Raw genomic sequence first — 12,170 nt, forward strand, 5'->3', positions numbered from 1 at the left:
CAGTAGAAAGCTACCATCATAGAGCCTCCCATGGCTCTCAGTCTGAACTCCCTGTCCATGGTAAGATCTGAATTTTGGAGTTCTGCTCCAGGGTAGCATTCATAGACTCCAGGATGTTGTTGTATGGTCTGAAGCGTTTGGCCCAGAGGAACTCAACACCGTGACCAGAAGTCATTTCTCAGGGGTGTCTGGTAACCAAGGCTTGTGTGTGACATGTGTCCTAACAGAAATTTGAGACCGGAAACAGGTGTCATGGACTACAAGTACAGCTATCAGCACGGAATGAGATGTACAAAAGAACGGGCAGATTCAAAATTTCGGGAAAAGGCAAAGGAGGGCAGATAAGAGCCTAGGTAGGGTTTCTGCCCAGCAGATCCTGAGCGGCGAGTGTGGGTGCAGGTGATGTATTAGGACATGGTCCCAGAGAAGCTGCAAGGGAGTGAGGGAGCTGGGCTGGGAAGGGAGGGAAGCCAATCAAAGGTGTGATTTCAGGCAAAATCCAGCATCAGTGGAATCTGGCATGTGAATTACATCTCTGGGTGGGTCCTGGCTTTATAGCAAGGCAGCTGGGCTTTCATGGCCCCCCTGCAATCAGCCATTGGCCAGGGGCTGCCCTCGGTAAGTAGGAGAACATGCCTGATTTTCTATGCGTGTGGGCCAAGTGGTTCCAGTAGCCCTTGAACAGTCAAAGAGATCTCAGGTGCAAGCCAATAGAGGCAAAACAACTTAGACTGGGGGATGGGGAAGGGACCCACAGAAGCGGTGAAAAGTCATCTGAGGGCAGATCACTAGCAGCATCTGCTACAACCACTTGTAACTATCAGGTGTAGGTACTTTGGGGTCATCCTATAAGGAGCCCTGGTCTGATAGCATTCTATAAAGTTCGTCCATTTTTCAATCAATTTCATGAGTTTTCCTTGTAAACAAGGCAGACAGAACCCATGGTGTCAACAGGGTGTCCTCGAGTATGACACTGCATTCTGCTGAAAGCATCCCTTGCTTTGGCTTGGCACAGGTGACCTGAGCGTGGTTATGCTGGGTGCTTAGAATAAGATGTTCTGCTTCACGGTTCCTGTTTCGTTTGAACCTGCTGTATTGTGTGCAAGGCAGAGAAGAGAAATGCTGCTTTTTCTTTGTTTTAAAAAATATGTGTATAGAGTGAATCTGGAATCTTAACAATGGCAAATCCTAAGCTTTACCCTTTAAATTCAGAGGGAGAAAAAAGGGAGGGGGGAAGCTTAATTTCTCGATGAACTAACTGATTGCACAATAACTAGAGCTTTGAAAAACAAGGTGAAATTGGAGAGAAGTAAAATATCACCAAATAAGCCAAAATGCTTTAAGAAGCTGGGTCAAATCAGGGCAGGGGTAGGGATGGGAGGTCTGGGAGGGAGAGAAATTGATCGAAAGTTGTGACTAGAATATTAATGAGTTGCTTACAAGCCAAACATGGACTTTCCAGCATTGTCATTCTATCTAGAAAACAAAGCAAAACAAAACAAATATATATAATGAAAAAGAACGTAAAATGTGTCATTATGAATTGATTCATAACTTGAGTCACGAACCGTCTCAAACCACTTCTGGTCTCAGAACACCGGCATAGACGGACAAGAGAATTTTCTCTAGCCACTTTTTAAAACGTCATTCAAAACCCAAAATTTTCTTAGTGTCCTGTTGTTATAACTAGGTGAAAGTATTGGTGGTGGATATCTGATACATCATTTGTTGGCATTCATGTGGGGGACCAAATGTTTTATTATTTTTTGTAAGATTTAGATTTGTTTTTTCTTGTAGGAAATTCAGCAGGAGTTCCAACTAACTCAATGAGGGAAGCATTACAAAAATTGGCTGTGACAGTTTACCTTGTAATTTCCGAACAAACCTTAGTGGTTTTCTAGAGTAGTCTATTAGCTAGAAAAACAAAAAGGGGGGAAAAACGATTTACTTTATTGTTTTCCTCATGAGTATACCACTGAACTGGAAAAATATCCCTGGAGAAAATTGCTTCAAAATGAACAAGAAGCTCAAGTATTCTGGGATTCTCTAAACCTTGAAATGTCCAAATTGAACTAGGCATTTGTTTTACAAAATCGCTTTAAAAGCACCAAATCAAATATGAATGAGAATTCCATCTTTTATTTAAATTGTACCAAATCTGATGAGGGGAAACCACTTCACAGATGCTGCTTTAGTGGTCTGTCCTCCCGAAGTCTTTGTGAGAATGTGGATGGATGTTTCTTTTAGCAGATAAAGGATTTGAAGCAGAGAGCACAAGGCACTGGTCTCCATCAGCTTCAAAATTCAAGGCTAGAATTCCACAGTTCCCATATTATTCAGTTTCCCAGACACAGTTCTCGACAGATGAACAATTGACAAGCTCTGGTCATGTCATCATGTCCTATTATGTAGTCCTCTCAAAGGACCTTCCTTCCCAGGTAAAGTCTGCCTGTCACTCTTTTCCAAAGAGAATCCCGATTCCCTGTCTCTTGATATAAACTATTCTCATTCTTTTCTTGGTATATATGTAAGAATGTGAGTGGGACTGGAATAGGAATAGATTTTCTGCTTACTTACAGAAGAAAGATATACTTGTAAAAATAATCAAATTGTCCAGCAGTGTATCAAATAAAAAGAGAACATTATTTTCCCTGACCCATGCTGGTTCCCAGTGGAATCACTGTTACCGTAGTCCTTCTGGACTTTTTTCCTATGATGTGCAAACCTAAGTTGTTGATAAATCAGTATTTTCTTATTTTTTTAAAATATTTGTTTGACAGAGAGACAGCGAGAGAGGGAACACAAGCAGGGGGAGTGGGAGAGGGAGAAGCAGGCTTCCCGCTGGGCAGGGAGCCCGATGTGGGGTTTGATTCCAGGACTCCGGGATCATGACCTGAGCTGAAGGCAGACGCTTAATGACTGAGCCACCCAGGCGCCCTGATAAATCAGTATTTTAAACCAGTGATTCTCAGTTGAGGGTGATTTTGGCCCCCACTCCCGCTCTCAGGGGCCTTTGGAAACATCTGGAAACATTGTTAATTGTCCTCCTTGCAGGGGGGAGGCTGTCATTGGCATCTAGTGGGTGGAGGCCCGAGATGCTGCTCAACATTGTGCAAGGCACCAGGCTGACTCTGACCAGAGAGTGATCTGGCCCAACTGTCAGCCATGCCCAAGTTGAGAAACCGTGTTTCAAACAAAAGTGGATTAAAGTATACATGCAATTTTTTAACTTGTGGTTTTCAGTGCCTGCATCATGGACGTTTTCCCCAGGCCAGTTCATGTTGGTTTACCTCATTAAAAACAAGTGATTTTCTGAGTATTCCCTTGTAGGGATGCATATACCATCATATATGTTCATCTAATCCCTTAAGATGGACTTGATACCATACTTAATTTATTATTATAAAGAAGGCAGAGATGAATATCCTAACACTGATTTCTTGATTCATATGTTAGGGGTACTTTCGTAAGAGAAGTTCCTAGATGTTGAACTGTTAGTTCAGAGCATCCTAGATTTAAACTTTGGAGAGGTATTGGCAAAATGGTCCCCAAAATGTTTCACCAGTTTACAAGATGAGCTGTTATAATCACCAGTCCTCAAAATAAGTATCAGAACTCACATTTGAGAGACTAGGGTCTCTTCTTGTCAAGTTGAAAATGGATTTGTTTTCCGTTTTCTGAGGGAAGGTCTGGCTCCCGGACTCCCTGGGGTAGCAAAGGAAGAGGAAGAAGTGACCCACACAGGTTGGGCTCCTTCGGTCTTCAAGAGGCTGAAGGTCCCCGGTGCAGTCCGTATTGCTACTACCCCAGATCTCTCCTCCTGCCGTTTCCCAAGGAGGAGCAACTTTCCCCTGCTCCCAGGTGACCTCCTCTGAGAGCAAAACATGGGGAGTGGCCCCCCCTCAGCTCTGGGGTCAAGCTTGCCTCCTGCCAGCATCCTCAGTGGCCCCAACCTCCCTGGGCCACCGTGTAAGAAACCACGGGTCCCCCCACCCACTTTTTTTTTCCTCCTCTGAAGTTTCCTGTTTCTTTGTATAGGACACAAGGACAAAATAAGTTCTTGAGTAAATGGTGGGAATCTTGTTTTGTACAAGTGGAGAGCAAGGGATTCATCGCCTCGCTCCAGTTTCCATGTTGCCTTTGTTTCCCTGGCCCAGTTATCGATGCCCGGGCTTTCCCCTGCATCCTAATGAAGGACGATGAAACAGGCTAAATCTGGGGGCACAATGCTCACACTGCGGGCTCTGACGCGCTTTGAACAAAACAAATCGGCTTCCACCAATTAAAGAACACTGGGGAATCCGGATTCGTTTGGGGTTTGGAGCACCAGAAGGTTTCCCACTAGTCTGTCCCAAGGACTGGGAAGAAAGAGCCCCAGATGAGAGGCACACTTTATATTTTAGCTTCAAAGGGGCAACCGCATTTCTCATCAGAATAAGTGATTAGGAACTTTGGGGTTTTCATGGAAGCAGTAACACTGATGCAGTGGGAATGTGCTGAGCCTGCCAGTGGGTCATGCTCACCTCTCCCGTCGCAGACGGAAGATGCTGGGCTGTGGTGGGATGCGTGCAGATTGTCCCAAGATCTCTCAGGGGAGGAAGGCATCGTAAACATGGAATTGTGGACTGGCTTTTACCCAGTTCCAAGGGTGGGGCTTAGCCTTAACTTATGGAAGACAGGGCCCTCTTTGTCCGTAGTGACGATGGTACATCCTGAGGTGAAGAGCTTGGGCTCTCTGGGCAGAACGACCTTGGTTTGACTCTTAATCTACCATTTACCAGCCGGATGACCTTCAGCAGCTCATTTCACTCCAATGAGCCTCAGTTTCCCCATTTATAAAGTTCAGAAAAATAATACCACATATTTCTCAGAGCGTTTGTGGGGATTGGAACGAAATAATCCACATAAGGCGCTGAATTGAATCATAGGAGCCATTGGGTTTTTTTTTTTTTAATTTTCTTATTTGAGCATAGTTGACACCCAATGTTACGTTAGTTTCAGGTGTGCGACATAGTGATTCATTTTCTCTGTAGGTTATGGGAGGCTCATCCCCACTGTAGCTGCCGTCTGTCTCTGTACAAGGCTACTACGGTATCATTGGCTGTGTTCCCTATGCTGGGCCTTTCATCCCAGTGACTTAGCCATCCCCGAAGCCTGTGTCTCCATCTCCCACTCCCCTTTGCCCATTTAGCCCATCCCCCACCTCCTTCCCTTTGGCCACCACCTGTTTGTTCTCTGTGTTTATAGGTCTATTTCTGCTTTTTGGTTTTTTTTTTGTTGTTGTTGTTGTTGTTTAGTCATTTGTTTTGTTTTTTAGATTCCACATATGAGTGTATACCATGTGGTCATTCGTCTTGCTCGGTCTTATTTCGCTTCGCGTAATACCCTCTTTTGCCTCCCCTGCTATGGCCATTTAAAAGCTTGGCAGAAAGTAGGGGATTTTCCAGATAAGGGGCTAGGAGAACAGCACCAGTTTCTACAAACTAGATGATTATGACACACCTGTCTTGGGGTTCCAGGGTTTAGGAAAATTATTCCTTCAACTTTCTAAGTTTCCTCTGTCAACTGCTTTTTGCAAATCACTGCCGATACTAAGTATTGCTTACTGCTGCACTTAGGTACAGGCAAGAAGGATCTGGTTTTAACAGGACAAGCAGTCACTGCCAATGTCATTGTCATAGAGGAATCCTAAATCCCAGGAGAAGACACCCACATTGGGCATGATGGATGGGGAGCCTTTTAACCAGGGCAGCCCAGAGACGAGGCTGTGAGAAATGATGAATGGAGTAATGCCCGGGAGGAACTGGATTTGGAAGCTCCAGGGCAGGTTATCCAAGCATCGTGTTAGGGGTCAGCCTCCCTTTTTCTCATGGGGTTTTTCAGAAGTCACTCATTTAACATGGGGTAGGCTGTATGTCAGTCCCCGGGGGGTCATGTAGGAGACTGGTGCTCCAGACCATCATTTAGATGTTTTATTAGAGGGACATGGCAATAAAGAGAATGAGCAGTCTGGCTTGAGACGGCTTGAGAGGATGGTAGAGGGATAATTCCATGGAAAGAGTCCTGGGGAATCCATAGTTGGTACCCACAAGTACTTGATAGCCCAGAGCCTTCAGAAATTGGAGGAGCCCCAAAGAAGACCATGAGCTAATGGACTGCTGCCTTCTCATACACATCCTTACACCTGAGTCTCCCCTCTATTTCCCTCCCTGACATGGAAATGAATCTCTAATGTCCTTTTTGGTGTATTTAGAGGAATGCCATCCCCTTTAGATTAATATCTGAAAAGCAAAAACTATTACTGAACACAGGAAAAGCTGCCTTTATATAGTTATCAAAGTATTTGTTTGTTTGTTTTATAATTCAGGGGAAACATTTCCTTTTCATTTGATTCATTCCTTGTTGGATGAACCTGAGTCTGCGTAGATGAAGTCACATTTTAGCATTAACCCTGATGGGCTCCATGGGCTTCTTAACCAAAGTGTTGGCCTCTGGCCTCTTAACCAAAGCATTGCTATACCCCATTCAGGGTCAGATGCTTGGTGGCTGGCATATTAGGGGTGCGTTTTGCGAGTCAGCAATCCTTTTCATTATGGACGTCATTCCAGTAGATAATAAGAGGACAGGTGAGGACACACGGTCAACTTTCCAGCCTGTCTCCAAGAGCTCAGGATGGAGCACCCATCAGGGTGGAGGGGGCCAGACCCACCATCGTTTTACTGAGAATTCCTTCCCCTTGCCTGCCCCTGACAGGGCCCTCTTGGCTCTTGCTTTGGCAGATGAGGTCACTGAGGCAGGCCTTAATGCAGGAGGCAGATTTTATTTTGGTTCTGGGTTAAGAGGTAATCCATTAGAGGGGGGTGGGCTGCCTGTCACCGAGGGAAGAGACTGGAGGATGCAAAGTGTGGGAGAACGTGAGAGCAAGGCCGAATTAACTTCTGGTGGGAACAAACATCCCTGCCTTCATGGGCCCAGAGACCGTCACCAGCCCCTTGACAGAAGCTAGAGGCCCCCCTCACTCTTCTCTAAAGGCTTCTGCCTTGTGGGGCATTCACTACCTGTCCCTCACCCTTTGTAGAGAGGAAGATGATAAAATCTTCCTCTCTACAAAACATAAGACCTTTCCACTGGCATCCAGGTATTAAAAACCACAACAGTAGTTTCTACCATCTCTGTTCTCAGTATGGGCCAGGCTATGTGCTTTACTTGACCTTGTCTTATTTCGCTGTCTCAGCATCCCCGTGGGGTAGGTACTGTGATCCTCACCACTTTACAGATCCATATAGCCAAACATTTTTGAGTGTCTGTTAGGTACAAGGAACTGGGGAAATAAGGCAGGGCCATACGGTATATTTTTTCCCTTCTGTTTGGCAGAACCATAAAACAACTCCAGTCTTAGCCTTTCTCAAGTGCAGAGGAGAGTGTCACATACCACAGGGTTCCTGGCCACAACTTCCTCTAGGAAAGCCTTTGGTCATGGTGATGGTGGCAATGAGCATTACTAAGTGGGCACAGTCTTCTGGGACTCAGACGTGCTCAGCAGCTCATTCTCTTCAACCCCAAGGCTAAATAGAACAGAACTGCCTAGTTTGGGCGATTTCCATGCTGAGTATTTCTTATATTTTGAAAAATTGACTATAAACACTGCTCGGGGACATTTTCCCCAGTAGGTTAGCACTGTTATCCACCTCCCACCTCATCCCAGGAGCTGACTCAGAAATCTGAGATTTGGGGAAGCTTCGAGAAGACTGTCACCCAGCAGGTCCACCAGGTGGAGGGTAGCTAAGTTTCTACCCCTTATGTAGGTTACTCATTTACTCCACCAAGTAAGGACGTGTCAGGTTGATTTTGAACAAAAGTAAAATGGCCAGTACTTTCTGAACATTTTTCAAAGTTGACCTGTCTCTTAGACACAGGCACTCTCTGCTGTCTAAGTAGGCCATCCAAACACCGGAAAAGTGGTATCCGAAAGACACAGTGTACCAGGAGCCAAGGACAATACTGATTAAGATCAAATAGCTAATTGTAAGCCTCAGCCTCCAAATTGCTGCCGGATGAATAAATAGCAGTGTGTGCCATCCAAGCATAATTTTGCATGGATACTGTCTCATTCGCACCCACAGAGGGCTGGAAAACTTCACGGGGACAGAGTTCCATTGGCTGGAAAGAGATAAAAAGGGTTTGTGGTGGGGAATCCAGTTGGTGTCATTATGCCTGGTTGGGGGAGACCTTTGTGGAGGTAAAAGATAATGGGTTTGACCCAAAGGCACTACACTCAAATATAAGCTGAACAGGAGAAATGAAGAAGAGAGGAGGGCCCATCCAGTGCTTGCCTATGGGTGTTGCTCTCATGTTCATTCAGGTTTCCAGAATGAACAAAGGCCCAGTGGGAAAGTTCAAGCCTTTTCCAAACAGAATTGAAATTCTGTCACAAACTGTTTCCTTGATTTTGGTGACAAGTGAGAATGGGTGGATACCAAGAGTATGCTAAGAATTGAGACCAACATGCCTCCATCCCCCAACCCCCAAGACCAGCTAGGTAAGGGGGTCACGAATTGTGTTGACCTTGGATCTGTTTTCTTTGCCTACATTCTCAGATAATCTTACACCTCTGAAATTCAGCTCTTATTAAAGAGACAAAGCAGTACCCTGGTTTAGTTTTTTTAACCGGGGCTGTCTAGCTACTACAAATATATTTCATTCATATGCATTTCGAGAAAAGAAATGTATGTTTTTTTTGATGTGCAGTTTTGTAAATTATATCAAACCATTTCTGAAAGCAAGCAGGGTATAAATAATAGTAATTACAAGGAATCAAAATGATTTAGAAGCAGGGTAAGAATGAATGAAAGGGAACATTGAGAGGGGACGAGAGAGTGAAATGGAGCGTCCACGTTTGTGTCTGGTGAAATGATCAGCCTCAACTGTCTCTGATTCTGAGTTCTCTGGCAGCAAAGGCAAACAGAGAAATGCCTTAGATGGCGTGGTCCTAATTGTATATTAAGTGAAAGTGAACACAAGTTCATTTGGAGGTGCAAATATTACCCATTTTATTACATCCCCTACTCCTTTTTTCCTCCTTATCTAAAGATGGGTACTGGGAAAATGTATTCCACTTCGGTCTTGTAAATGACGGATTTAATCTCTTTTTATACCAAATATTTCTAAAAACTAGATCCTTCCACCTCCCCTGGAAAAAAAAGGTAGCTGGGCTTTATTAAGCTTACACCATTAATATGTATGCTGACCCACTGGCTTCCAACCCATACTCCTGCAACTCTGCTTAAGGGTTTTCTTGGGCTCCCAAAGCCCACTGGTTCATATATATGGGCAGACAGGAGGTGCTGAGAAATTAATGTTAATCCCATCATCCTTCAACAAATGATTGGTTGCATTCATCATACCCCTTGATCCTTAGGGTAGGATAAGTCGGAGGCAGGTTCTGCACTCTCAGAGTTTTCCCAATGGCATTGAGCCTCAGTGGCCCCCAGTGGTGACTGTCTTGATAATGGGAACTTCCCTGTCTCACTACGGTTTGTCCTTCCTGGGACCACCACCTAAATAAACTACTCGCATTCAAATCTCTGTCTCACAGCCTGCTTCTGGGAGAACTCAGCTTGAGATACCTCATGAAAATATTTCTTTGAGAGGCTAACTTAATAGAGGGCTGGAGCTCAGGTCAGCTAGATCAGCATTTGGTTGTTTCTTTACAATATTAGGTAAGCCTTTGATCAATGCTGAATAACATATTTCAGGATTGCATTGTCTGAAGGATGCTCAAAATATGATTGTACTGTTGATTTTAAAAGATCCAGTGTTAGACCTAAGAATTGATATCTTTCTCTCTCTCTCTCTCTCTCTCTCACATACACACACAAGTGTGTGTGCATGAGAACCAGCCCAGCTCTTTATTGAGTGGGGCGGTGGAAACACCCCAGTGGTGTTTGTGAAGAGAGCCTGTAGTATTTCCTAAAAGACTTGGAATCTTCTAAAGGATTTGAGCAAACTCTGCCACCTAACATTTTTCTGACAGGGGTTAGAAAGTGGCTGGTCCCAACCTAAGGAAATATCCCTAGGCCTTCACTAATGGTCTCATCTTTTGTAACTGTGCCCTTGATGGACTGGTCATACGGCATTAATTTCAACATGGGTCCTGGTTAAAGTACCACAAGGAGAACACAAATGTGATAAGACATCCCAGCAAATGCCCACTGGTGATTCTTAGCAGAAGCATCTAAATTAGTACCTGGTTCCATTTCACGCAGCTTCCCCCCTCCAGACAGCACGTTTTCTTTCAGGTAACACAGCAGGCTAGGTGGTAGCGACCCAGTTCAATCAGCTGTGCCTGATGAGGTCTTTGTTGCTGGGGTTGGCTAGTGTGTGTGGAGACCCCACTCCCCTTTCAGATTCATTCAAGGCCCCCATGACTACCTTTGCTTTTATTCCTTGGTTAGGGTCCTATGTTCTGATGTAATTTTAGAAGCAAAGTTAAGAAAGACACTAGTCACTTAGGATAAATTGATGCTAGTAAGAAAAAATATATATATATAACAACAATATATATAATGTGGATATACACTCCTCTGAATTTTGTTTTTGGTAAAAATCTGACCTGGGGAATAGGTACTTGGAAGGAAGTCTCCAAACCATTTTTTTTTTTAAATAAGTGCTTTAGCAAGGCTCGGGGGAGCCTTGAGGTATCTCAAGTACTTTAGTACACTAAGCCTTAACTGACATCACTTCTGTTTCTGGGTTTAAATAAAAACATTGCTATGTTAAAGCTGCAGGGAAACATCTCCCGGTGCCTTATTCTGTTGAGGAAGCACTCACTTAGTATACAGTGCAGGAAAATCGGGCCATGAAATCAGTAGTGCACTGCCCTCCCCCAGTCTTTCTGTACAGAGAGGCATGCTGGACTTCCAGTAGGCAAAGCAGTGACGGGATGCTCCACCTCCTAGGGGTTTTTTATAAATCTTGTATTCAAATTTGAACTTGTAGCTTCGAGACCAAAGCAAAAGGAAAAGACAGGTATTCATGGGTGTTTGGTGTATCATATTGAAATTCTATATTTATCCATAAAAAGATATTTCTGTGAGCAAGGATATGCTGGTGGATAGTAATGTGATGGAAGAAGGGGTCTGTTTACTTGTCACAGCTGGGATCTGCCCCCCCCTCCTGAGTTTTGTGATTATTAAGGGGAGAGGGAGGTGGGTCTGCTTCCTAAATTAGGAATGAAGAGTGTGGACTTCCTTTTGTCATAGTCAATATAATTGACTGACCAGAGGGCACAAAAAAAAAAAAAATGGTGTTATTTGTGTGCACTGAATAACCACGTTTCCTAGAAATGTCTCCACGTTATCTTGACATACTCTCTGATGTCTCCATCATCATGTCCATTTCCTGTAGACCTTCTGGACCTGGTCACCTCACCTACCTTCTGTCCAGCATGGATCTTAGTGTACCAATCAGGGGAGAGAAAGATATAACTTTACTTGCTTTAAGTCAGTTCCAATCCAAGTCTAAGACCCATACTTCGGATTTGTGAGAGAAGTTCAGTCTGTCCTTGTTGGGGCCCCCTCTGTACCTTCAGGTTGTGAAACGGTTGCTGGCTTTACACACACAGCACCAACTCTTCACATGGTAGATTCTGGGTCCACACTGGTTAGCGTGGAGAAGCCCATTGTCGCAGAGCTCCTGATCCCTTAAGGTAAAACAGCTCTGCCGGTATGGGGCTGCCCTGCAGCCAGAGCATCTGTGGAGGCTGGAGGTCCTTCGGATGAGATCCGACCTCTCTAGATGCCCTGCCAGTCATCCTCCCCAAGATCTGCCAGGAGCTGAAAGGCATGCAAGGCTTCATGCCCAGGGCTGAGAAGGCCGCCCCTTTGGCATCTTGTCACCTCCCAGGTGTGCCGCCATGGGGAGGCAGGAGGGGCCCTGAAGCCCAGGGCTAAGAAAATAGAGCTGTCCTTAGTTAGTTTTTCCCCCAAAGCAGTCACTGAGCCAAGCATTTGAGCTCAAATGATTTATTAAAGAAGGTACTCCCAAGATCACCCAGTAAGGGAGTTGGGGAAGCAAGATGCGAAAAAGGAGGAAACCAAGCAAGAGTGATTTCAACTCAACTCCCAGACTCAGCCCGATCCTGTGGGGTGCTGGGGAGCGTAAATGATGCC

General features: G+C 44.8%; 1 protein-coding gene across 2 annotated transcripts in view; it reads left to right on the plus strand.

Annotated features, from left to right (window-relative positions):
- PAMR1 (peptidase domain containing associated with muscle regeneration 1) overlaps nt 1-12,170 on the plus strand; it is a 72,158-nt gene that overhangs the window by 44,475 nt on the left and 15,513 nt on the right. The gene's annotated exons all lie outside the window — the stretch shown is intronic.

Source organism: Eumetopias jubatus, unplaced genomic scaffold (genome assembly GCF_037043125.1).
Source record: "Eumetopias jubatus isolate StellerSeaLion01/CBP00866 unplaced genomic scaffold, mEumJub1_p1.0 scaffold_13, whole genome shotgun sequence".
NCBI lineage: Eukaryota > Metazoa > Chordata > Mammalia > Carnivora > Otariidae > Eumetopias > Eumetopias jubatus.